Source organism: Ranitomeya imitator, chromosome 3, assembly GCF_032444005.1.
Source record: "Ranitomeya imitator isolate aRanImi1 chromosome 3, aRanImi1.pri, whole genome shotgun sequence".
Lineage (NCBI taxonomy): Eukaryota > Metazoa > Chordata > Amphibia > Anura > Dendrobatidae > Ranitomeya > Ranitomeya imitator.
The window spans coordinates 74266970-74291621 of NC_091284.1; the positions used below are offsets into that span (position 1 = coordinate 74266970).

The 24652-nt window shown below is 45.0% G+C and overlaps 1 protein-coding gene across 1 annotated transcript in view; it reads left to right on the plus strand.

The window, feature by feature from the left end:
* Positions 1–24652, plus strand: part of HTR1F (5-hydroxytryptamine receptor 1F) — a 502912-nt gene that overhangs the window by 391673 nt on the left and 86587 nt on the right. The window contains exon 3 of the mRNA XM_069760044.1: positions 23798–23946. The gene's annotated coding sequence lies outside the window, so the exon portion shown is untranslated. The remainder of the gene's footprint in view (positions 1–23797; positions 23947–24652) is intronic.

Below are 24652 nucleotides of genomic sequence, written 5' to 3' on the forward strand. Positions count from 1 at the left end.
CAAGGGGGTAGGAATGACGGCTGTGCTGTGTCACATTACGAAGGAAAGTCCCAGCTCCGGGACGGTATAACGGTATCAGTGAACACATTTTATAAGTGTTAAGTTCTGCGTGTGCAAAGAGCTAAAAAAAAAGAGCTACCTTTTCCTTGTGCAGCATTACTGCTGCACAAGATGGCTCTTTCAGTAACAAACGACGGGGGGGGGGGGACAGGTTCCCTTACATTTAGGTTGTTGTGCCAGCGTGGCGGTCGCAGGACACATTGCCGGCTACACAGCTGGGGATCAGCTGACGTTACTGAAACCCAATAACACTGGGTCGTATGTTTTTACTGTGCAGCCTGCACTTCTGAGCCGCAACTGGCGGTGTTGGAGCCCAGGAATAGCAGTTCAGGTGGTAGAAAGATGAACACAGCAGGAGACCTGGATGACACCCAATTACTTAATCAGGCAGAGGAGTGGCAAATTCCTGCGAGATCCAGGCCTGGTTCATTTTCAGGAAAGTAAGCCGGTCAACGTTATCGGAGGATAGTCGCATGCGACGGTCTGTTAGTACACCACCTGCGGCACTAAAGACACGTTCCGATAAGACACTAGCCGCAGGGCAAGCCAGCACCTCCAATGCATACTGGCTTAGCTCTGGCCATGTATCCAGCTTAGAGACCCAAAACTTGAACGGGGAAGAGCCGTCTGGGAGTACAGTAAGAGGGCAAGCCATGTAGTCTGTCACCATCTGACGGAACCGTTGCCTCCTGCTGACTGGAGCCGCCGGTGATGGTGTAGACATTTGGGGTGGGCACACAAAAGTGTGCCAGAGTTGTGCCATACTGGGCTTGCCTTGGGCAGAGGCACTGCTTCTGCTCCCTCTTTGGGCAGAGCCTCCCCCACTGCCTCGACGCACTGAGCTGCTTTGTAAAGCACTAGCAGCACTCCTCTCAGTTGGACAGGAGAAGATGATGGAATTCACCAGTGTGTCGTGGTACTCCCGCAATTTACGCTCCCGGGTCAACGCAGGGATGAGGTTTTGGACGTTGTCCCGGTAGCGAGGATCGAGGAGGGTGAACACCCAATAATCAGGCATGTTGAGAATGTGGTCGATGCGGCGGTCGTTTCTCAGGCACTGCAGCATGAAATCCACCATGTGCTGCAGAGTGCCAACCGGCCCAGAAACGCTGTCCCCTGCTTGAGACATGATCTCTGCCCGCTCGTCATCACCCCACCCTCGCTGTACACACTGACCACTGGACAATTGTGTCGCTCCCTCCTCTGGACGGAGCTCTTCCTCCTCCATTGACTCCTCCTCATCCTCCTCACAAATTGGCCCCTGCGTACCCCTTTGTGAGGAACCACGTGGCGCTGACTCTCCAGAAGCTGATGGAAAAGGTGACTCCTCATCCTCCACCTCTTCCACCACATCATCCCTTAACCCTTGCAAAGTTTGCTGAAGCAGGCAGATAAGGGGGACAGTCATGCTGACTAGTGCATCATCTGCACTTGCCATCCGCGTGGAATAATCAAAAGGACGCAAAACCTGGCAGACGTCCTTCATAGTGGCCCACTCTGTGGTTGTGAAGTCTGATCGGCGCTGACTGCGACTTCTTTGCGCCTGATGCAGCTGGTACTCCATAACTGCTTGCTGCTGCTCACACAACCGCTCCAACATATGTAACGTGGAATTCCACCGGGTAGGTAGGTCACATATGATGCGGTGTTCCGGAAGGCGGAATCGGCGCTGCAGAGCAGCAATGCGGGATCTGGCCAAGCTGGAACGCCGCAAGTGAGCACACTCTAGGCGGACCTTGTGCAGCAGGGCATCAAGATCCGGATAGTCCCTCAGAAAACTCTGCACAACCAAATTGAGCACATGTGCCAGACATGGGATGTGAGTGAGGTTGCCAAGGGCCAAAGCTGCCACCAGATTTCGGCCATTGTCACACACTACCATGCCTGGCTGGAGATTCGCTGGCAGTAACCACACATCGCTCTCCTGCTTTATGGCATTCCAGAGCTCCTGCGCTGTGTGGCTTCGATGCCCCAATGAAACTAGTTTCAAGACGGCCTGCTGACGTTTTGCCACGGCTGTGCTCATGTCGGTCATAGGTAAACGTTCACGGGTCCATGTGGGGGTGGACTGTGACGGATCCTGCAGAGAGGAATCAGAGGAACTGGTGTAAGAGGAGGAGTCGATGCGTACAGACTGGATTCCTGCAATCCTTGGAGTGGGTAGGACACGTCCTGCGCCACTCGCACGATCTGTACCTGGCTCAACAACATTAACCCAATGGGCAGTGAGGGAAACATATCGCCCCTGTCCATGCTGACTGGTCCACGCATCGGTGGTGAGGTGGACCTTGCTACTGACGGCGTTCAGTAGCGCATGTTTTATGTTTGCCTCAACATGCCTGTGCAGGGCAGGGACAGCCTGCCTGCTGAAGTAAAAGCGGCTGGGCACCTTGTACTGTGGGACTGCCAATGCCATCAAGTCACGGAAGCTGTCAGTCTCCACCAGCCTGAACGAGAGCATTTCCAGGGACAACAGTTTGGCAATGCCTGCATTCAGAGCCTGTGCTCGGGGGTGGTTGGCCGAGAATGCCCGCCTTTTCTCCCATGCCTGTACTACCGATGGCTGTAGAGTAGACTGGGAGTGTGAGGATGACTGGGAAGGTGGTGCTGTGGGTGGAATTACACAAGGTCTCTGGGAGGAAGCCAAACCAGCTGTGCGTGAGCTGGAGGAAGAGGCAACACGAGCTGAAGAGGTGGTAGCTGCCGCTGTTGGTTGGCCTACATCTTCAGTGTGTTTCTGTAACTCCACCGCGTGCCTGGTCCGCACATGTTTCCACATATTTGTGGTATTGAGGTTGCTGACATTTTTCCCTCTTTTTACTTTATGATGACACAGCTTGCATTTGACAAAACAAATGTCATCTGCAACTGTGTCAAAAAAGGACCAGGCACTGCAAGTCTTGGGAGCGCCCTTTTTGGCTTTGGAAAGAGACAGGCTCCTAACGGGTGCCAAAGTGGAGGCTACAGGCTCCGCAGTCTTCCCCCTCCCTCTCCCTCTTTGGCCCGTAAGAGGAAGCTCTTCCTCTGAGCTGCTCCCACCACCTTCCTGTTCCTCACGCCACGATGGGTCAAGGACCTCATCATCTCCACTACCCTCTGCCACCAACTGCTCCTCCTGGGTAGTCTCAGCAGCACAGTACGCACGAGAAAGCGGCACCTGAGTTTCATCATCAGATGCGTACTGCGCTGTGGTCACCGGAGGCACTGGCCCACCTGCCTCTTCAGAGTCAGAGAGAAAAAGGTGTTGGGCATCACTGCACACTGCCTCTTCTTCCATTTCTCCAATGCTGCTTGGCTGGCCCCCTGTTTCCAAGCCAAGAGATTCAGAGAACAGAAGTAGAGACGGCTCCTGTCCTGGGCTCTCTGACTGCCTGGCCAATTTGGCAGGTGGTGAAGAGACAGATGGCTGCTCTCCAGTGCTCTGTGCCTGAGAGGATGTGGCACTAACTGAAGTCGATGCCGAGGCGTTAGCTGCCATCCACCCGACAACGGCTTCAATTTGGTCTTCACGCAGCAGCGGTGCACGGCGCTCTCCGACAAAGCTGCGCATGAAGGACTGTTCCCTGCTGAAACTGAGTGACGACGAGTCACCGGCGCCCGCAGCAGGCACAGAATCACCACGTCCTCTCCCTGCTCCTCTCCCTGCTCCGCGCCCACGCCCACGTGCCTTACTCCCTGCCCTCTTCATCTTGGTTGACAGATAAAGATAAGCAGAAAAGTACTAAGGCCTTAGTGTGCTTATTCCTGTAATGCTCCTCCTAACAGGTGTAAGAAACACTAATGTTGTAAATTGTGGACTAAACTTTATTATTTTTCAAATGTGGCCTACACAAGTGTTAAGTTGTGTTTGGTGAACTTAACCTTTTTTTTGGTGCAGATCGGGCTACAGAGCTAGTTTAAATCACACGGAGACCGTGCAGACAGCCGTAAACGGCGCTGCAAGGCCAAAAAACCCTCCTCTAGGTTATCCTATATAGTGTTTTTCCACTATTTAGCTGGATACAAGTGGAAAGACACTAATAGGAATTTTTTTTTTCAAATTTTAAACTGGCTGCACTATTTGAAAAAAAGGAAATTGTTTTTCAAGGTATGAGGCAGTAACGCACCCTGAGCTGAATCCAACCGGCTATGGCTGCACACAGACTACAGGGTGAGCTGCGCTCACACAGAGACCGTGCAGACAGCCGTAAACGGCGCTGCAAGGCCCCCAAAAAACCCTCTAGGTTATCCTATGTAGTGTTTTTCCACAATTGAGCTGGAGACTGGTGGAAAGACACTAATAGGAATTTTTTTTTTTTCAAATTTTAAACAGGCTGCACTATTTCAAAAAAAGGAAAATTTTTCTCAAGGTATGAGCCAGTAACGAACCCTGAGCTGAATCCAACCGGCTATGGCTGCACACAGACTACAGGGCGAGCTGGGCTCACACGGAGACCGTGCAGACAGCCGTAAACGGCGCTGCAAGGCCAAAAAACCCTCCTCTAGGTTATCCTATGTAGTGTTTTTCCACTATTTAGCTGGATACGAGTGGAAAGACACTAATAGGAATTTTTTTTTTCAAATTTTAAACAGGCTGCACTATTTGAAAAAAAGGAAAAATTTTCTCAAGGTATGAGCCAGTAACGAACCCTGAGCTGAATCCAACCGGCTATGGCTGCACACAGACTACAGGGCGAGCTGGGCTCACACGGAGACCGTGCAGACAGCCGTAAACGGCGCTGCAAGGCCCAAAAACCCCCCTCTAGGTTATCCTATGTAGTGTTTTTCCACAATAGAGCTGGAGACTGGTGGAAAAACACTAATAGGAAATTTGAGAAAAAATGTGCAGCAGGCTGCACTAAGAGCAAAAAAGAACAACTGTGTGAGGCAGTGTGAACCCCCCCTGAGCTGAATACAACCGGGTATATGGCTGCACACAGACTACAGAGTGAGCTGCACACACACACACACACAGAGACCTTGCAGAACGCTGTTAAAACAGCGCTGCAAGGCAAGAGCAAGGTGAACAGTGAAGAACACACAGCGTTTTGCTAAACTAGCCTTTGGAAAGGAAAATAAAGCAATTAGCAAGCTCAACTGGCCCTCAGTTAGAACACAGCGTCCTGTCCCTAACTGAAATCACAGCAGAGTGAGCACAAAATGGCGGCAGCGCTTTTTTATAGTGCAGAGTGACATCATTTCAGCAGCCAATCCAAGCCTTGCCAGTACTTACATGCCCACCATGCTAAACAGGATGTGCCCACACTTTCATTCATTCCTCATTGGCTGCTGCGTTCAATTTGAATTCTGGGAACTTCCGATTCCGGTATCCGATACGCGGGAAGTATCGGAATTCAGTATCGGAATTCCGATACCGCAAATATCGGCCGATACCCGATACTTGCGGTATCGGAATGCTCAACACTACTCTTTACCCCAACCTAGATCTTCATCTGCAGTGTGATCCAGATGGGGGTTGTGGGGAAATTTGTCTACAGCATCCTACATTCTACTTGAAACATGCCGCTACTGTCCCGAATGTTCAGACCTATTTCCTGCAAAATCAGTGAACAGAAGCAAAGTTTAAGTAAACTCTACCAAAAAATTAGCAATTTGTCTTTTGACCCTTGGGTGTTCCCAAAGGTGGTTGGTGGGCTTGAATTTAAGAGGTGAGATCTAGAGATGCCGAATTTTGTAATATACGCCATTTTAATTGTCGATTAAATCACCGAATATAGCTGAACATATACAGAACAAAAGCCGGTGTTTCCCAAGCTATGAGACAGCGTGGGAAACACCGATGTAGTGCTTCTAATCGGTGGGGAAATCATCCCCGCCAGTCAGAGAGGTGCGGTTCCCACGCTGTCAGAAGACAGTGTGAGCCTGCAGCTGTGATCGGAGGTAAAAGGTTTACTTTCGGTCACTCGAGTCAGCTGATGGGACTACAGTTCCCATCAGCTGCCACTTGCTGCCACTAATAACAGCAAGAGCGGAGCGCGCGGATGGGAGAATTCATCATACGCTCCTGTAAATAAATAATTAAAAAAAACAGCAGAGCAGACCTGAACCCCATTCACTTGAATAGGGTGACTGACAATACAGTGTTTGACACACTGTCATATACATGACAGTGTGGCAAACACCACTTCTGATGGGCAGTAAAACCATGCTTGCTGGTCAGAGTGCCACGGTGCCCACATTGTCAGAAGACAGCATGAGCGCTCAGTTGTGATCGGAGGTGAAAAATTTATCTCCGGTCACTGCTGTCAGCAGATGGGACCACAGCTCCCGTCATCTGACACCTGCTGCTGCTAATAACTGTGAGAGATGGAGCGGATAATGGGAGTATTCATTACCCGGCTCCTGCGCTGTAAAAAAACAATAAAAAAAAAACCTGAGTGGGTTTCCCCCTATTTTTGATAACCAGCCAGGCAAAACTCACAGCTGGGGGCTGCAACCCTCAGTTGTCAGCGTTAGCAAGGTTGGTTATCAAGAATAGAGAGGTCCCACGCTGTTTTTTTAATTATTTAAATAATAATGGCGTGGGGTCCCCCCCCCATTTTTGACAACCAGCCTTGCTAAAGCTCACTGCTGGGGGCTGATATTCTCAGGCTTTTAAGGAGCCATTGATATAGGCCCTCCAGCCTAAAAACAGCAGCCTGCAGCTGCCCAGAATAGGTGCATCTATTAGATGCGCCAATTCTGGACCTTTACCTGGGTCTTACCTTTTGCCCTGTAGTGGTGGCAAGTGGGGTTAATATTTCTGGGGTTGATGTCATGTCACCTTTGTATGGTCAGGTGGCATAAAGCCCACGGCTTAGTAATGGAGAGGTGTCTACAAGAGGAATACCCCGATCATCCGCTCTTGCTGTCACTGTTATAAGCGGCAGCAGGTGTCAAATGATGGGAATAATAGTCCCAAAAGCCCCCACCTGCTGTCATCGTTCTGACTTTCATATAACTCTCATCAATCTCCTCTGCTCACGCTGATCACCGGCAGAGCAGGGGAGAATGATGAGAGCCATGTTCAGCACCTGCTGCCGGGGGAACAGCGCTTACTGTAGTGCTTCTTCCCCGGTGCCGATGTGTGTCAGACAGATGACATCAAGGTGTGTTCTCTGTGTGCATGTGTGCGGGACATTTTGCGTCTGTGCTGACGGTAAAAATGTCTATGTGTGGGGCACATGGACACACGGTCCGTGGAAACACACTGACATATGCACAGACCCATTTATTTGAATGGGTCTATGTGTGTCAGTGTCTCCGGTACGTACGCAAACAGTCACCACACGTACCAGACATTGATGTATGAAAGAGACCTAACAGTGAGAGCAGGAGCGGATGATGGGAGTATTCATTAGCCGCTCCTGTGCTGTAAATAAATAATAAAAAACCCTGTGTGGGATCCCCCTATTTTTGATAACCAGCCAGGCAAAACTCACAGCTGGGTGCTGAAACCCTCAGCTGTCAGCTTTTGCAAGGCTAGTTATGAACAATACAGGAGTCCCAACACTGTATTTTCTAATTATTGAAATAAATAATTAAAAAAGAGCTTGGGGTCTCCCCCATTTTTGACAATCAGCCTTGCTAAAGCAGACAGGTGGTGGCTGGTATTCTCAGGCTGGTAAGGGGCCATGGATATTGGCCCCCCACAGTCTAAAAATAGCAGCCCGCAGCTGCCCAAAAAAGGCATATCTATTAGATGCACCAATTCTGGTGCTTTGCCTGGCTCATCCCATTTGCACTGTAGTGGCGGCAAGTGGGGTTCATATTTGTGGGGTTTGCATTTGCATTGTCTGGCGACATCAAGACCATGGATTAGTAATGGAGAGGCGTTTATAAGCACCTTGGCACCATCCAGGTTGAAAACTAATTATCCCCCAGACATGGATTTCGGTGTGGGACAGAGCGAAGGACAGGTATGGTATATTGTTGTTTTTTTTTATATTTATTATAGAAGAATGAGGGTTTCGGTGGAATTAGGCGAGGTCGTAAGTATGGTATAATTGAGATTATTAAAGGACTCTGTGTCATTCTTTCAATTAAAAGACTTTTTTCTATGTGTCTTTGTTTTTATACAATGTGACTATGGGGTTAGTAATAGGGGCATCTTATTGATGCCTCTCAATTACAAAACCTCGGGGCTTGATGTCACCTGACAGTGACATCAATCCCCCAACTATTACCCCACCTGACAACACTACAGGGCAAGTGGTAAGAGAGAGACTAAGTGCCAGAATTGGCACATCTTAGAGATGTGCTTTTTATGGGGCGGCTGAGAGCTGATGTTTTTAGCTGGGGGGGGCAGTATCCATGGCCCCTTCCTTAGCTATTAGCCTGCAGCTGTCTGCCTAGCCTTTGCTGGTTATTAATTATAGGAGGACCCTATGTCATTTTTTTTTAGGGTCCCCGATTTTAACAGCCACTAAAGGCTAATTATACAGCTGTGAGCTGATATTAACAACCTAGGAAGCTCCATCAGTATTACCCCCTTCCCGGGCTATAAACATTGGCCCTCAGCCATCGGCTTTCCCTCTGCTAGTTACGAAAATTACGCAGGAGCCCTCACCATTTTTTTCAGAAAAATGATCTTTTATTGATTTTATTAATTAAATACATGTGTACAGTAAGCTGCACACACAGTGTACTAATTATATTTGTCACAGACATATGTATATCTACCTATTCTATTTGTATTTACTGTCTGTAATCCATCTCTTCTGTACTGTCCACTCCTGCTGTGATTTAACACTACCACGGTACCAGGTATTTTAGAGTCTGTGAACTCTAAAATGCGTTGAATAAAGCCACAACCTACATGACATACGTCTGGACTTTCACTTATTCAGCACTGCAGAGTAAATCCACATCTACCCACTTTTTTTACTTCTATTCTAACCTGTCACGCTGTGATTTCATTGAACGCTGCACATGAATTACCAGCTTTTATTCTATATTTTACCGAATGTTACCGACTTTTTATGATTTTAAGAAAAATGCTTGTATTACCGATCAAGAATCCGAATGTACCATATTCGTTCCAAATTTATGTTTGGAGATCGTTTTCTGAACATATTCGCTCATCTCTATTGAGCTCCCCTTATTCTGCTGCCTTTTTACTTTGCGTTTTGTGACATTTGAGCTATATTTCTTTTTTGGTCAGGAAGGTGTTCACGATGAATGGCATATATGGAATGTCCACCTGATGAAGACGGTACTTTCGTTGAAACGTGTTGTGGCTTAAACCCCATTCTGGTGTCAGAGTTTACTTTTGGCGCTCCTTTGACCGAGTTTCACCCTTTTTCTATTTGGATGTTTTAGGTTGTCATTATGATTTAAAAAGAGAAAACACAGTAGTTTGACAGTAAATGGCTTCACCCAATCACTAACCAACAGTGGAGAAAAAGTTTTGGTGTTATCATTCATATTCTCTGAAAAAAGGCCAAGAAATCAAAAATGATGCCGGGGTATGAAAACTTTTGAACACAACTGTATACTGTATGAGGCTGCAAGCCTGGGTCACCGGACCTGTGGCCAGGCTGTGCATCATGGTCCTTACACGTACCACTGACTCGAATGTGTGAATCTGGCTTCAGCCTGATCTATTCAATGTGAATGTGAAAAATATTTTGGGGTTGACCAGATGTCAGAAACAAGTGTGGTAATTGTTTAAACTGCAACAAATCTGAATCTTTTATGGCAGAATTTGCCCTAATAACAAAATGTTACTGAATGTATGACGCAGAAAAATGTCACCATGCCCTCCACTCATCTCCAGAGAGAATGAACATGTTGAATTGTCAGTTTCTTTCATCTATAAACCCTCAGCCACAAATGGTGGCTGTTATAGAGGAAGTCTTTTTTATGTTCAAGTCTCTATTGAAAGCTTTTATTTAGTGCAAAAGGTAAATTACTAAAAAGGTTCACTCAGAAATCAGAAAAACTACTTTATTGAATGGTTTACAGAAGTCAAGAGCGTATAGACATGCTAAAATGTACAACAAAACTTAAAAACAGAAGATACGTTTAAGGGGAGTATTTTGTCATGAATTTTGAAGTGTACCAGCAATCTGCTTCAAAGTCCATGTAAAAAACACATGTTGTCAGATATCCACTAAACTCCTTTTTGAGAATAACCCTTTAAGGCAAAGATCTAAAATCTAAGCCCTAAGAAGAAAAAGAATCCAAAATTTTAGTTAAAAGAAAATTATTCTGATAAAATCACATAGAGTGAAAGCTCCCTTATACACACATGGTCAAAATTGTTAGTATCCCTCGTTTAATGACAGAAAAATCCACAATGGCCACAGAAATAACTTGAATCTGACAAAAGTAATAATAAATATAAAATCTATGAAACTGAACAAATGCAAGTCAGACATTGCTTGTCATCCTTGCTTTCACAGAATTAAAAAAAAAATAAAACTCATGAAATAGGCCGGGATAGAAATGATGGTACCTTTAACTTAATATTTTTTTGCACAACCTTTTGTGGCAATCACTGCAATTAAACAATTCCTGTAACTGTCAATGAGACTTCTGCACATCTCGACGGATTTTTTGGCCCACTTCTCAAGAGCAAACTGCTCCAGTTGTCTCGTGTTTGAAGGTTGCCTTTTCCGGATGGCATGTTCCAGCTCTTTCCAAAGACGCTCAATAGTATATACAGTGGGGCAAAAAAGTATTTAGTCAGTCAGCAATAGTGCAAGTTCCACCACTTAAAAAGATGAGAGGCGTCTGTAATTTACATCATAGGTAGACCTCAACTATGGGAGACAAACTGAGAAAAAAAAATCCAGAAAATCACATTGTCTGTTTTTTTATCATTTTTTTTGCATATTATGGTGGAAAATAAGTATTTGGTCAGCAACAAACAATCAAGATTTCTGGCTCTCACAGACCTGTAACTTCTTCTTTAAGAGTCTCCTCTTTCCTCCACTCATTACCTGTAGTAATGGCACCTGTTTAAACTTGTTATCAGTATAAAAAGACACCTGTGCACACCCTCAAACAGTCTGACTCCAAACTCCACTATGATGAAGACCAAAGAGCTGTCAAAGGACACCAGAAACAAAATTGTAGCCCTGCACCAGGCTGGGAAGACTGAATCTGCAATAGCCAACCAGCTTGGAGTGAAGAAATCAACAGTGGGAGCAATAATTAGAAAATGGAAGACATACAAGACCACTGATAATCTCCCTCGATCTGGGGCTCCACGCAAAATCCCACCCCGTGGGGTCAGAATGATCACAAGAACGGTGAGCAAAAATCCCAGAACCACGCGGGGGGACCTAGTGAATGAACTGCAGAGAGCTGGGACCAATGTAACAAGGCCTACCATAAGTAACACACTACGCCACCATGGACTCAGATCCTGCAGTGCCAGACGTGTCCCACTGCTTAAGCCAGTACATGTCCGGGCCCGTCTGAAGTTTGCTAGAGAGCATTTGGATGATCCAGAGGAGTTTTGGGAGAATGTCCTATGGTCTGATGAAACCAAACTGGAACTGTTTGGTAGAAACACAACTTGTCGTGTTTGGAGGAAAAAGAATACTGAGTTGCATCCATCAAACACCATACCTACTGTAAAGCATGGTGTTGGAAACATCATGCTTTGGGGCTGTTTCTCTGCAAAGGGGCCAGGACGACTGATCCGGGTACATGAAAGAATGAATGGGGCCATGTATCGTGAGATTTTGAGTGCAAACCTCCTTCCATCAGCAGGGGCATTAAAGATGAAACGTGGCTGGGTCTTTCAACATGACAATGATCCAAAGCACACCGCCAGGGCAACGAAGGAGTGGCTTCGTAAGAAGCATTTCAAGGTCCTGGAGTGGCCTAGCCAGTCTCCAGATCTCAACCCTATAGAAAACCTTTGGAGGGAGTTGAAAGTCCGTGTTGCCAAGCGAAAAGCCAAAAACATCACTGCTCTAGAGGAGATCTGCATGGAGGAATGGGCCAACATACCAACAACAGTGTGTGGCAACCTTGTGAAGACTTACAGAAAACGTTTGACCTCTGTCATTGCCAACAAAGAATATATTACAAAGTATTGAGATGAAATTTTGTTTCTGACCAAATACTTATTTTCCACCATAATATGCAAATAAAATGTTAAAAAAACAGACAATGTGATTTTCTGGATTTTTTTTTCTCAGTTTGTCTCCCATAGTTGAGGTCTACCTATGATGTAAATTACAGACGCCTCTCATCTTTTTAAGTGGTGGAACTTGCACTATTGCTGACTGACTAAATACTTTTTTGCCCCACTGTAGGTCAGGGTTCATAGAAGTCCACTTCAGAATAATCCAATGTTTTCCTCTTAGCCATTCCTGGGTGTTTTTAGCTGTGCGTTTTGGGTCATTATCCTGTTGCAAGACCCATGACCTGCGACTGAGACCAAGCTTTCTGACACTGGGCATCACATATTTCTCTAGAATCCCTTCATAGTCTTGAGATTTCATTGTACCCTGCACAGATTTTAGACACTCTATGCCAGATACAGCAAAGCAGCCCCAGAACATAACAGAGCCTCCTCCATGTTTCACAGTAGGGACAGTGTTCTTTTCTTGATATGATTCATTTTGCCATCTGTGAACATAGAGCTAATGTGCCTTGCCAAAAAGTTAAATTTTTGTCTCATCTGTCCATAGGACATTCTCTCAGAAGCTTTGTGGCTTGTCAACATGTAGTTTGGCAAATTCCAGTCAGGCTTTTTTATGTTTTTTTTTCAACAATGGTGTCCTCCTTGGTCGTCTCCCATGAAATCCACTTTGGCTCATTCAACGACGGATGCTGTGATCTGAGATTGATGTTCCTTGAGCTTGAAGTTTATTTTAATCCTTCTGCAACCACGTCCAGGGAGGTTGGCTTTTATGAACAGGTGATTCAGAATCACAATGGACCTAGTGGTTAAGAGCACACAAGTGACCTGTTAGTTACTAACATAGGACGAGCTCTGAGACGTGGGAACTCTGCTGACCGCAATCCCTAATCATATCATACCACACTAAAGGTAGCCGTGGAGCGCTCCTGACCAGACCTAGGCGCCTCGGCACAGCCTGAGAAACTAGCTAGCCCTGAAGATAGAAAAATAAGCCTACCTTGCCTCAGAGAAATTCCCCAAAGGAAAAGGCAGCCCCCCACATATAATGACTGTGAGTAAGATGAAAATACAAACACAGAGATGAAATAGATTTTAGCAAAGTGAGGCCCGACTTACTGAATAGACCGAGGATAGGAAAGATAGCTTTGCGGTCAGCACAAAAACCTACAAACAACCACGCAGAGGGGACAAAAAGACCCTCCGCACCGACTAACGGTACGGAGGTGCTCCCTCTGCGTCTCAGAGCTTCCAGCAAGCAAGAAAAACCAATATAGCAAGCTGGACAGAAAATATAGCAAACAAAAGTAACATAAGCAAAACTTAGCTTATGCAGGGCAGACAGGCCACAAGAACGATCCAGGAGATAGCAAGACCAATACTGGAACATTGACTGGAGGCCAGGAACAAAGAACTAGGTGGAGTTAAATAGAGCAGCACCTAACGACTTAACCTCGTCACCTGAGGAAGGAAACTCAGAAGCCGCAGCCCCACTCACATCCACCAGAGGAAGCTCATAGACAGAACCAGCCGAAGTACCACTCATGACTACAGGAGGGAGCTTGACCACAGAATTCACAACAGTACCCCCCCTTGAGGAGGGGTCACCGAACCATCACCAGAGCCCCCAGGCCGACCAGGATGAGCCAAATGAGTGGTACGAACCAGATCGGCAGCATAAACATCAGAGGCAAAGACCCAGGAATTATCTTCCTGACCATAACCCTTCCACTTAACCAGGTACTGGAGTTTTCGTCTCGAAATACGAGAATCCAAAATCTTCTCCACTATATACTCCAACTCCCCCTCAACCAAAACCAGGGCAGGAGGATCAACGGATGGAACCACAGGTGCCACGTATCTCCGCAACAATGACCTATGGAACACGTTATGAATGGAAAAAGAAGCTGGAAGGGTCAAACGAAAAGACACAGGATTAAGAACCTCAGAAATCCTATAAGGACCAATGAAACGAGGCTTAAACTTAGGAGAGGAAACTTTCATAGGAATATAACGAGATGACAACCAAACCAAATCCCCAACACGAAGTCGGGGACCCACACAGCGCCTGCGGTTAGCGAAACGCTGAGCCTTCTCCTGAGACAATGTCAAATTGTCCACTACATGAGTCCAAATCTGCTGCAACCTATCCACCACAGTATCCACACCAGGACAGTCAGAAGACTCAACCTGCCCTGAAGAGAAACGAGGATGGAAACCAGAATTGCAGAAAAACGGTGAAACCAAAGTAGCCGAGCTGGCCCGATTATTAAGGGCGAACTCAGCCAAAGGCAAAAAGGACACCCAATCATCCTGATCGGCAGAAACAAAACATCTCAGGTATGTTTCCAAGGTCTGATTGGTTCGTTCAGTCTGGCCATTTGTCTGAGGATGGAAAGCCGAGGAAAAAGACAAATCAATGCCCATCCTAGCACAAAAGGCTCGCCAAAACCTCGAAACAAACTGGGAACCTCTGTCAGAAACGATGTTCTCCGGAATGCCATGTAAACGAACCACATGCTGGAAGAACAATGGCACAAAATCAGAGGAGGAAGGCAATTTAGACAAGGGTACCAAATGGACCATCTTAGAGAAGCGATCACAAACAACCCAAATGACCGAAATTTTTTGAGAGACGGGGAAATCCGAAATAAAATCCATAGAGATATGTGTCCAGGGCCTCTTCGGGACTGGCAAGGGCAAAAGCAACCCACTGGCACGAGAACAGCAGGGCTTAGCCCGAGCACAAATCCCACAGGACTGTACAAATGAACACACATCCCGCGACAGAGACGGCCACCAAAAGGATCTAGCCACCAAATCTCTGGTACCAAAGATTCCAGGATGACCAGCCAACACCGAACAATGAACCTCAGAGATAACTCTACTCGTCCATTTATCAGGGACAAACAGTTTCTCCGCTGGGCAACGATCAGGTCTATTAGCCTGAAATTTTTGCAGCACCCGCCGCAAATCAGGGGAGATGGCAGACAAAATTACCCCCTCCTTGAGAATACCCGCCGGCTCAGACAAACCCGGAGAGTCGGGCACAAAACTCCTAGACAGGGCATCCGCCTTCACATTTTTAGAGCCTGGAAGGTACGAAACCACAAAGTCAAAACGGGAGAAAAACAGCGACCAACGAGCCTGTCTAGGATTCAACCGTTTGGCAGACTCGAGATAAGTCAAGTTCTTGTGATCAGTCAAGACCACCACGCGATGCTTAGCTCCTTCAAGCCAATGACGCCACTCCTCGAATGCCCACTTCATGGCCAGCAACTCACGATTGCCAACATCATATTTACGCTCAGCAGGCGAAAACTTCCTGGAAAAGAAGGTGCATGGTTTCATCACCGAGCCATCAGAACTTCTTTGCGACAAAACAGCCCCTGCTCCAATCTCAGAAGCATCAACCTCGACCTGGAACGGGAGCGAAACATCTGGTTGGCACAACACAGGGGCAGAGGAAAAACGACGCTTCAACTCTTGAAAAGCTTCCACAGCAGCAGAAGACCAATTGACCACATCAGCACCCTTCTTGGTTAAATCAGTCAACGGTTTAGCAATACTAGAAAAATTACTGATGAAGCGACGATAAAAATTAGCAAAGCCCAGGAACTTTTGCAGACTCTTCAGAGATGTCGGCTGAGTCCAATCATAAATGGCTCGAACTTTAACAGGGTCCATCTCGATAGTAGAAGGGGAAAAAATGAAACCCAAAAATGAAACCTTCTGAACACCAAAGAGACACTTAGACCCCTTCACAAACAAAGAATTCACACGCAGGACCTGGAACACCATTCTGACCTGCTTCACGTGAGACTCCCAATTATCCGAGAAGACCAAAATATCATCCAAGTATACAATCAGGAATTTATCCAGGTACTCTCGGAAGATGTCATGCATAAAGGACTGAAACACTGATGGAGCATTAGAAAGCCCGAATGGCATAACTAGGTACTCAAAATGGCCCCCGGGCGTATTAAATGCTGTTTTCCATTCATCGCCCTTTTTAATACGCACAAGATTATACGCACCACGAAGATCTATCTTGGTGAACCAACTAGCCCCCTTAATCCGAGCAAACAAATCAGACAGCAGCGGCAAGGGGTAGTGAAATTTGACCGTGATTTTATTTAGAAGGCGGTAATCAATACAAGGTCTCAGCAAACCATCCTTCTTGGCCACAAAAAAGAACCCTGCTCCCGATGGCGACGATGACGGACGAATATGACCCTTCTCCAAGGATTCCTTTACGTAACTCCGCATAGCGGCATGCTCAGGCACAGACAAATTAAACAGTCGACCTTTAGGAAACTTACTACCAGGAATCAAATCGATAGCACAATCACAATCCCTATGCGGAGGTAGGGCACTGGACTTGGGCTCATCAAATACCTCCCGGTAATCCGACAAGAACTCTGGGACCTCAGAAGGGGTGGATGATGAAATAGACAGAAATGGAACATCACCATGTACCCCCTGACAACCCCAGCTGGACACAGACATTGATTGCCAATCCAATACTGGGTTATGGACTTGTAGCCATGGCAACCCCAACACGACCACATCATGCAGATTATGCAACACCAAAAAGCGAATATCCTCCTGATGCGCAGGAGCCATACACATGGTCAGCTGGGTCCAGTACTGAGGCTTATTCTTGGCCAAAGGCGTAGCATCAATTCCTCTCAATGGAATAGGATACTGCAAGGGCTCCAAGAAAAACCCACAGCGCCTAGCATACTCCAAATCCATCAAATTCAGGGCAACGCCTGAATCCACAAATGCCATGACAGAATAGGATGACAAAGAGCAGATCAAAGTAACGGACAAAAGAAATTTCGACTGTACCGTACCAATGGTGGCAGACCTAGCAAACCGCTTAGTGCGCTTAGGACAATCGGAGATAGCATGAGTGGAATCACCACAGTAAAAACACAGCCCCTTCTGACATCTGTGCTCTTGCCGTTCAGCTCTGGTCAAAGTCCTATCGCACTGCATAGGCTCAGGTCCATGCTCAGATAATACCGCCAAATGGTGCACAGTTTTACGCTCACGCAAGCGTCGAACGATCTGAATGGCCAAAGACATAGACTCATTCAGACCAGCAGGCATAGGAAATCCCACCATAACATCCTTAAGGGCTTCAGAGAGACCTTTTCTGAAAATTGCTGCCAGCGCACATTCATTCCATTGAGTGAGCATAGACCACTTCCTAAACTTCTGACAATATATCTCTACCTCATCCTGACCCTGACACAGAGCCAGAAAATTTTTCTCTGCCTGATCCACTGAATTAGGTTCATCATACAGCAATCCGAGCGCCAGAAAAAACGCATCAACATCACGCAATGCAGGATCTCCTGGCGCAAGGGAAAATGCCCAGTCTTGAGGGTCGCCGCGTAATAAAGAAATAATGATCTTAACTTGTTGAGCTGGATCACCAGAGGAGCGGGGTTTCAAAGCCAGAAATAGTTTACAATTATTCTTAAAACTCAGAAACTTAGCTCTATCTCCAGAAAACAAATCAGGAATAGGAATTCTTGTTTCTAACATAGAATTCTGAACCACAAAGTCTTGAATATTTTGTACTCTTGCAGTGAGATGATCCATACAAGAAGACAGACCTTTAATGTCCATCACTACACCTGTGTTCAGAACCACCCAAATGTCTAGGGGAAAAGAGAGACAAAACACAGTGCAAAGAAAAAAAAATGGTCTCAGAACTTCTCTTTTCCCTCTATTGAGAAGCATTAGTACTTTGGGCCTCCAGTACTGTTATGAACAGGTGATTCAGAATCACAATGGACCTAGTGGTTAAGAGCACACAAGTGACCTGTTAGTTACTAACATAGGACGAGCTCTGAGACGTGGGAACTCTGCTGACCGCAATCCCTAATCCTATCATACCACACTAAAGGTAGCCGTGGAGCACTCCTGACCAGACCTAGGCGCCTCGACACAGCCTGAGAAACTAGCTAGCCCTGAAGATAGAAAAATAAGCCTACCTTGCCTCAGAGAAATTCCCCAAAGGAAAAGGCAGCCCCCCACATATAATGACTGTGAGTAAGATGAAAATACAAACACAGAGATGAAATAGATTTTAGCAAAGTGAGGCCCGACTTACTGAATAGACCGAGGATAGGAAAGATAGCTTTGCGGTCAGCACAAAAACCTACAAACAACCACGCAGAGGGGACAAAAAGACCCTCCGCACCGACTAACGGTACGGAGGTGCTCCCTCTGCGTCTCAGAGCTTCCAGCAAGCAAGAAAAACCAATATAGCAAGCTGGACAGAAAATATAGCAAACAAAAGTAACATAAGCAAAACTTAGCTTATGCAGGGCAGACAGGCCACAAGAACGATCCAGGAGATAGCAAGACCAATACTGGAACATTGACTGGAGGCCAGGAACAAAGAACTAGGTGGAGTTAAATAGAGGAGCACCTAACGACTTAACCTCGTCACCTGAGGAAGGAAACTCAGAAGCCGCAGCCCCACTCACATCCACCAGAGGAAGCTCATAGACAGAACCAGCCGAAGTACCACTCATGACCACAGGAGGGAGCTTGACCACAGAATTCACAACATTGGCTACAGTCCCATGGATTTTAAATTTCTGAATAATATGTGCAACGGTTAAATGATCATTCATCCGACACTTATTTCTCCAACGGTCCCATACACAGAAATGCTTAACCTAGTACGCCTGTGTTGTGTACGAGAGCCACTGCCAGACTCCTTTGGAGGACGCCCCCTGACGAAGGAGTTCCCCTCCAAAATGCGCGTCGGGTGGATGTGCAGCTCCAGGTTCTGGCAGAGTACTGTTAGCCGCCCAAGCAGGTAATATACTTTGGAGCAGCTGTGCCTGCTCTACACCATGTGGGGAGTCTTTGCAATTTAACGGTTGCGGCTATGGGGAAGTAGCTTTGGATTTAATCTGCAGATTGGGTCTTTCTTGTATGACCTCCATGTATGGGCATTACCCTTTATGATCATGTGTAAACATGTTGGCTCATTATTTGCACTTGCATACTGGTTATTACCGTCAGAGCCGTGTTAGTGTTTCTAACATTTGTTTGTAGGGTCCAATGTTTAGGTGTACATGGACACCATCTATATTTATAGGAGGTGCCGTAGCTGGCTAGCTACATCCCCTTTCATATAACCTTGTATTATTACTACTGGTAGAAAGTTCCTCAGCTGCATGTCTTTTTTTGCACAGGTAGCAGTTTTCCTGTGTTTTGCACTATCTTGGCACTCTGTTCTATGTTATGGTCCGTATTTTAACTTGTATGTAATTTGCATTAATAAAGATTTATTTGATATTTATAGTCTTTTCCCCTGTTGTCGTTTTTCTGTGGTTTCCACATTCCCCCCTTGCATGATGTAGTTACGACAAGGTTGATTACAAGTCCAGCTAGTACACAATTTGGTGTACACGTATGTACTTCACCTACATGATGTGGCCATATAATACCATTTTCCTCATTTTATAGAAGGGAAGGCATAGGTGATCATCCTCAGCTGCCTGGACTTAAGGTACTTAAAACAATCTCTATTGCCTGCCACAGAGCACTGCATAATGACTTACTCATGCCCATAGAATCAGGAAAAACAATGAAGAGAGGAAGTTGGGTGGGGCAATTTGACATTTGCGAACCTCCTGTAGTGCTGTCATGGAGGCTGACTTGAGAAAGATCTGCTCATATCTGCTCAATTAGATTTTTATGTGTATCTCCCACTGCCTGTTTTCTCGCTCTGCTCCTGAAGTCAGCTTCCCCTTTACTTTCCATAGAGTATAAAGGGCTGTGTAGCCTGACATCACAATGAGTAGGCAGCCCATATCATATCATAAATGAAGAAAGTAGAATTTTATGATATGAGGTATATTGCAAAGTTTCTTGGAGTTTCCCCCTCATCATTGTATATTCCAATCCAGAAGTAAGACCATCAAAACAGTGAGAGCCATCTCCAACCTCTTAAACATTGAGAGATACTATCACTACATTAAATAATAAAATGTTCTTATTTGTATTTAAGGTTTATATTTTATTTCAAGAACATTTCTAGGAGAAGGAAGGTGTTCTTTAAAGGGTTTGTCCAGGGCAAATTAATTCATGGTCTATGGCCTCAGGAAAGGTCAACAGTAGTGATGAGCGAATATACTCGATACTCGAGATTTCCCGAGCATCTGTTAGCCAGCATAAGTACATGTGGGGATTCCGTAGCAACCAGGCAACCCCCACATGTACTTATGCTGGCTAACAGATGTAAATCATTCAGCTGCGGCAAGAAAAACTAAATCTCCGAGTACTTACAAATACTCGGAGGACATCCAAGCATGCTCGGGAAATCTCGAGTACAGAGTATATTCGCTCATCGTCATCACTAGTCAACAGTATTAGATTAGTGGTAGTCCAACACCCAGCTCTAATACTCAACAACTGTTAACTATTCTGGCAAGGCTCTGTACACAGTTTAGTGGTTTCCAGATACTGCACCTTATCTCTTATTCATTGGAAAGTGTACAGTGTACAAAGCCATGCTGTTCTGGCTCTTAACATTGTTTACAAAACGATGCCACAAGAATAAATAAGAGCTGATAAGTGTCAGTGTCGAGTGTTGGACCCCTCTGATCTGATATTGATGACCTCTCTGATGGACAGGTCACCAATTTTTTAGTTCAAAACAGCCTATTTAACTATTGCCAATTGTACTGTAACTGTACATTTTCTATAAGACATTAACAAAACAAGTGCTAGAAGAACAAGATGGCTCAGTAATGTAATAAAAACACAATGGATATACCAATGCCAGTCCTAAAATTACACAGGCCAAATCAATTAGCCTCACTGAAAGGGGATTTATATTAAATATAACTACATTTTAATTTTTGCACATTATTTTTATTTTTATTTTTAAATAAATTCTCTTTTGTTTATTTAGTATGGACTGATGGATTAATTGTGCTGTCTGTTGTTTTTTATTTTTTTTCCCTTTTTTGGACTAATGATGGTTCTATACATTATGTGTTCCTATACTGATAGTGGTTTTGGTTCTGTATTCATGTACTGATGTGTATTTTGATTCTTTATTTCTCTACTATTATTAGTTTGATTGTGTACAAATGTAGCAATCCATAACTTGTCAGAATATGTACTACTTGGCTTTGTTAATAAAGTATTATTATAAAGATTATTACATCTGTATTTACCATATTTTTCAGACTATAAGACAGACATTTTCCCCTAAATTTTGGGGAAAATGGGGTGCGTCTTATTGACCAAATGTCGCTTACTGGGGGGCCGCAGAAGTTGGGCAATATTGCGAGTGATGCTGCAGATCATGGGCTGGAAGGAGGGGGTGTTCAGTGGTGCGATGCTGCATTTCCAAGGCTGGTAGGAGGGGGTGCTCAATGGTGTGAGGGCTCCGCCAGCAATTTGTAAAAGCTCAGAGCCTCCACACTTCCATGGTTTCAATATGGTAGACTCCAGGAAAATGGCTGCCGGAGGGCTCCCGAGATCGAAATCTGCACATGCACCACCTAAGGTGGCCATTTTACCAAAGTCCATCATGGACATGAGGGGACTCTGGGATTTCACAAAACACACTGCTGAACACCACCAAACACCCCCTTCTACCAGCCTGGGATTGGACTTGCAGCATCATTCCGCACACCTTTTGTGCCCCCGTTCCATTACTGCTCCCCTTCCTTGCTGGTAAGCTGAATTTGGACTGTAAGATGGACTCCCATTTGACACATTACATTATTTTTCTCCCTATCTTCTTCCTGAAAATTTGGGGTGCATCTTTTTTTCCAGTGCATCTTATAGTCTGAAAAATATGGTAAATTATGAGCAATAAATCGCTACATGAGATTGCACTTCTTGCTGCATCTGTCAACAAGCTTTTGTATTTCTTCATTAACACATATTTTTGGGCTTAGCTGCGAGCCACGAGTTCACTGCTGTCTTCTCCTCGTCATCATATGTGAATCTTCATCCTATCGGACTATCACCTGTTTAGTTCCATGTAAAAACACTGTTTCTGAGGACCCAACACGTGATAGCCTGATGGGGCAAGATGAATGTGGAAGGACGTCCAGCTCCATCTTCATGGCTGACAATTGTGCAACCTCCTCGAACTTCTCAATCCAGTCATTCACACTTCTTTGACACAAAATAAGTTCTCCGTTCTGTGAACAAAGTGTTCAATAAATATCGACGCTGAACATACCTTCAGACTGCAAAAAATGAATCACTGCACACTGCTCTTTCTTGCATATCACAAGTGGGGCAGCCATTGGGTTTTACACTTGGTCAAAATTGTTAGTACCCCTCGTTTAATGACAGAAAAATCCACAATGGTCACAGAAATAACTTGAATCTGACAAAAGTAATAATAAATAAAAAATCTATGAAAATGAACAAATATGGGCAACTGTATGGATTTGTTGTTTGGCCAACGTATAGGACTATTAGTACAGAAGGTTCTAGAAAAGGTTCTTTAGAGGATTAAACAGTTCTGATCATTCTGTTTTGTGAATGGAATTGTCGTGGATGCCAGCATTCTGTGTGCTGACATTACATTTCCCGCAATCTATTTTATTCATTGATTTGGAAACCAGCAGCTTTCATGAATGAAATGAATTGTCATGGACACCAGAAAGGCCGTATCTAGGTATTGATTGTAACTAGTTTCTATTAAAAGTTGAAGAATCCTTTGTGTTTGGGTGTCTGTCCCACTTTAACCAGTAGAAGTGCTTTCAGGTAAAGGAAGATTTAGTAATTGATGGTCTCATACTATAAAGAGATGCGTTGTATAAAATCCACCTTGTCTGCGGAAATTCACCAAACAAATCAAATTGATGAAATTGACTGATTATTGATTGCCAAGGCACTTTTGGCCGCTCTCAGAAGATAATAACATCTGAAATTTCAACTGAATATATGTACGCTTAATTCAATCACTGATGCAAACTTACACTCAGAATTTTATTTCTGCAAACAGTACGGGGGAGGTTTATCAAATCTAGTGCATAGAAATGGAGACAATGCCCATATCATCCAATCACATTAAAGCTCTCATTTTGTAGGGTCAAGTTTAAAATTAAAAAATGTTAAAAAAATCTGATTGTTTGCTATGATGAACTGTGCTTTTCCTATGCGCTCAGTTTGGTAAGTTCCTCTCTATATATATGATTTCTAGTGTTTTCGCATTGTCTGTGCTATCTCAGTTTATTAAGGCTACGTTCACATTAGCGTTGCGCGCCGGTGCGTCGGCGACGCAACGCACGACGCACAAAAAACGCGCGCAAAACGCACGCAAAAACGCTGCGTTTTGCGACGCGTGCGTCGTTTTTTGACGAAAATCGGACGCACGAAAAATGCAACTTGTTGCATTTTCTTGCGTCCGACGCTAGCGTCGGAAACGACGCACGTGTCAAAAAACGCCACCCAAAAAACGCACGTGTCCCCTATGTTAAACATAGGGGCGCGTCGCCGCTGCGTCGCCGCTGCGTCGCCGACGCAACAGCGACGCACATTAGCGGAACGCTAATGTGAACGTAGCCTTAGTTGCAAGGCTATTCATGGTTTTACTTTGCAATCATTGAATATTTTCAGTAATGTCATATTGTTTCCTCCTAGATGCATATAAATAGATTCCGCACTGGAGATCGGAACAGATTATAATTCTTTTGAAATGTACAAAGCGAAAAAGACCAAAAAGAAACACAATTGTACAGACAGGAACAATTATTCTCAACATCTGACCTTACAGCAATCACAAAATGAAGGTATGTTAATTACTATTATTATTAATATCATGTTCAAAAAAAATTTTTAAGACTAGGTTGAAAATGATTTAAATGTTATATACATCTATACACAGATTTTTTTTTTTTTTTGCTCGTTTGCTTCCTAAATGCAATCTTAAGCAATTTTCTAAGTAGTATTCATTAAAAAGTTTCTACCGTTTTGCCCTTGTAAAGTGTCTGTAATAGTTTAACGAGCTTTTGCAAAAATGTTATAAATCCATTAGGGCTCCTGCTCCTGGTTCTGAATACTCTCTCTGGTCTTTCAGTTTTAGAGCCACGTTCACACGTTCAGTATTCGGTCAATATTTTACATCAGTATTTGTAAGCCAAAACCGGGAGTGAAACAATCAGTGGAAAAGTATAAGGCTATGTGCACACGTTGCGGATTTTGCTGCAGATCCGCAGCGGATCCGCAGCAGCTTTCCATGCGTTTACAGTGCAATGTAAACCTATGGAAACCGCAATCCTCAGTGCCCATGCTGCGGAAAAAAAACGTGCGGAAATGCTGCTGGGTGACATTCCGCAGCATGTCAATTCTTTGTGCGGATTCCGCTGCGGTTTACACCTGCTCCTCTATAGGAATCCACAGATGTAAAACCGCAGGTGGAATCCCCACAAATTCCGCATAAAAACCGCGGTAAATCCGCAGGTAAAACGCAGTGCCTTTTACCTGCGGATTTCTAAA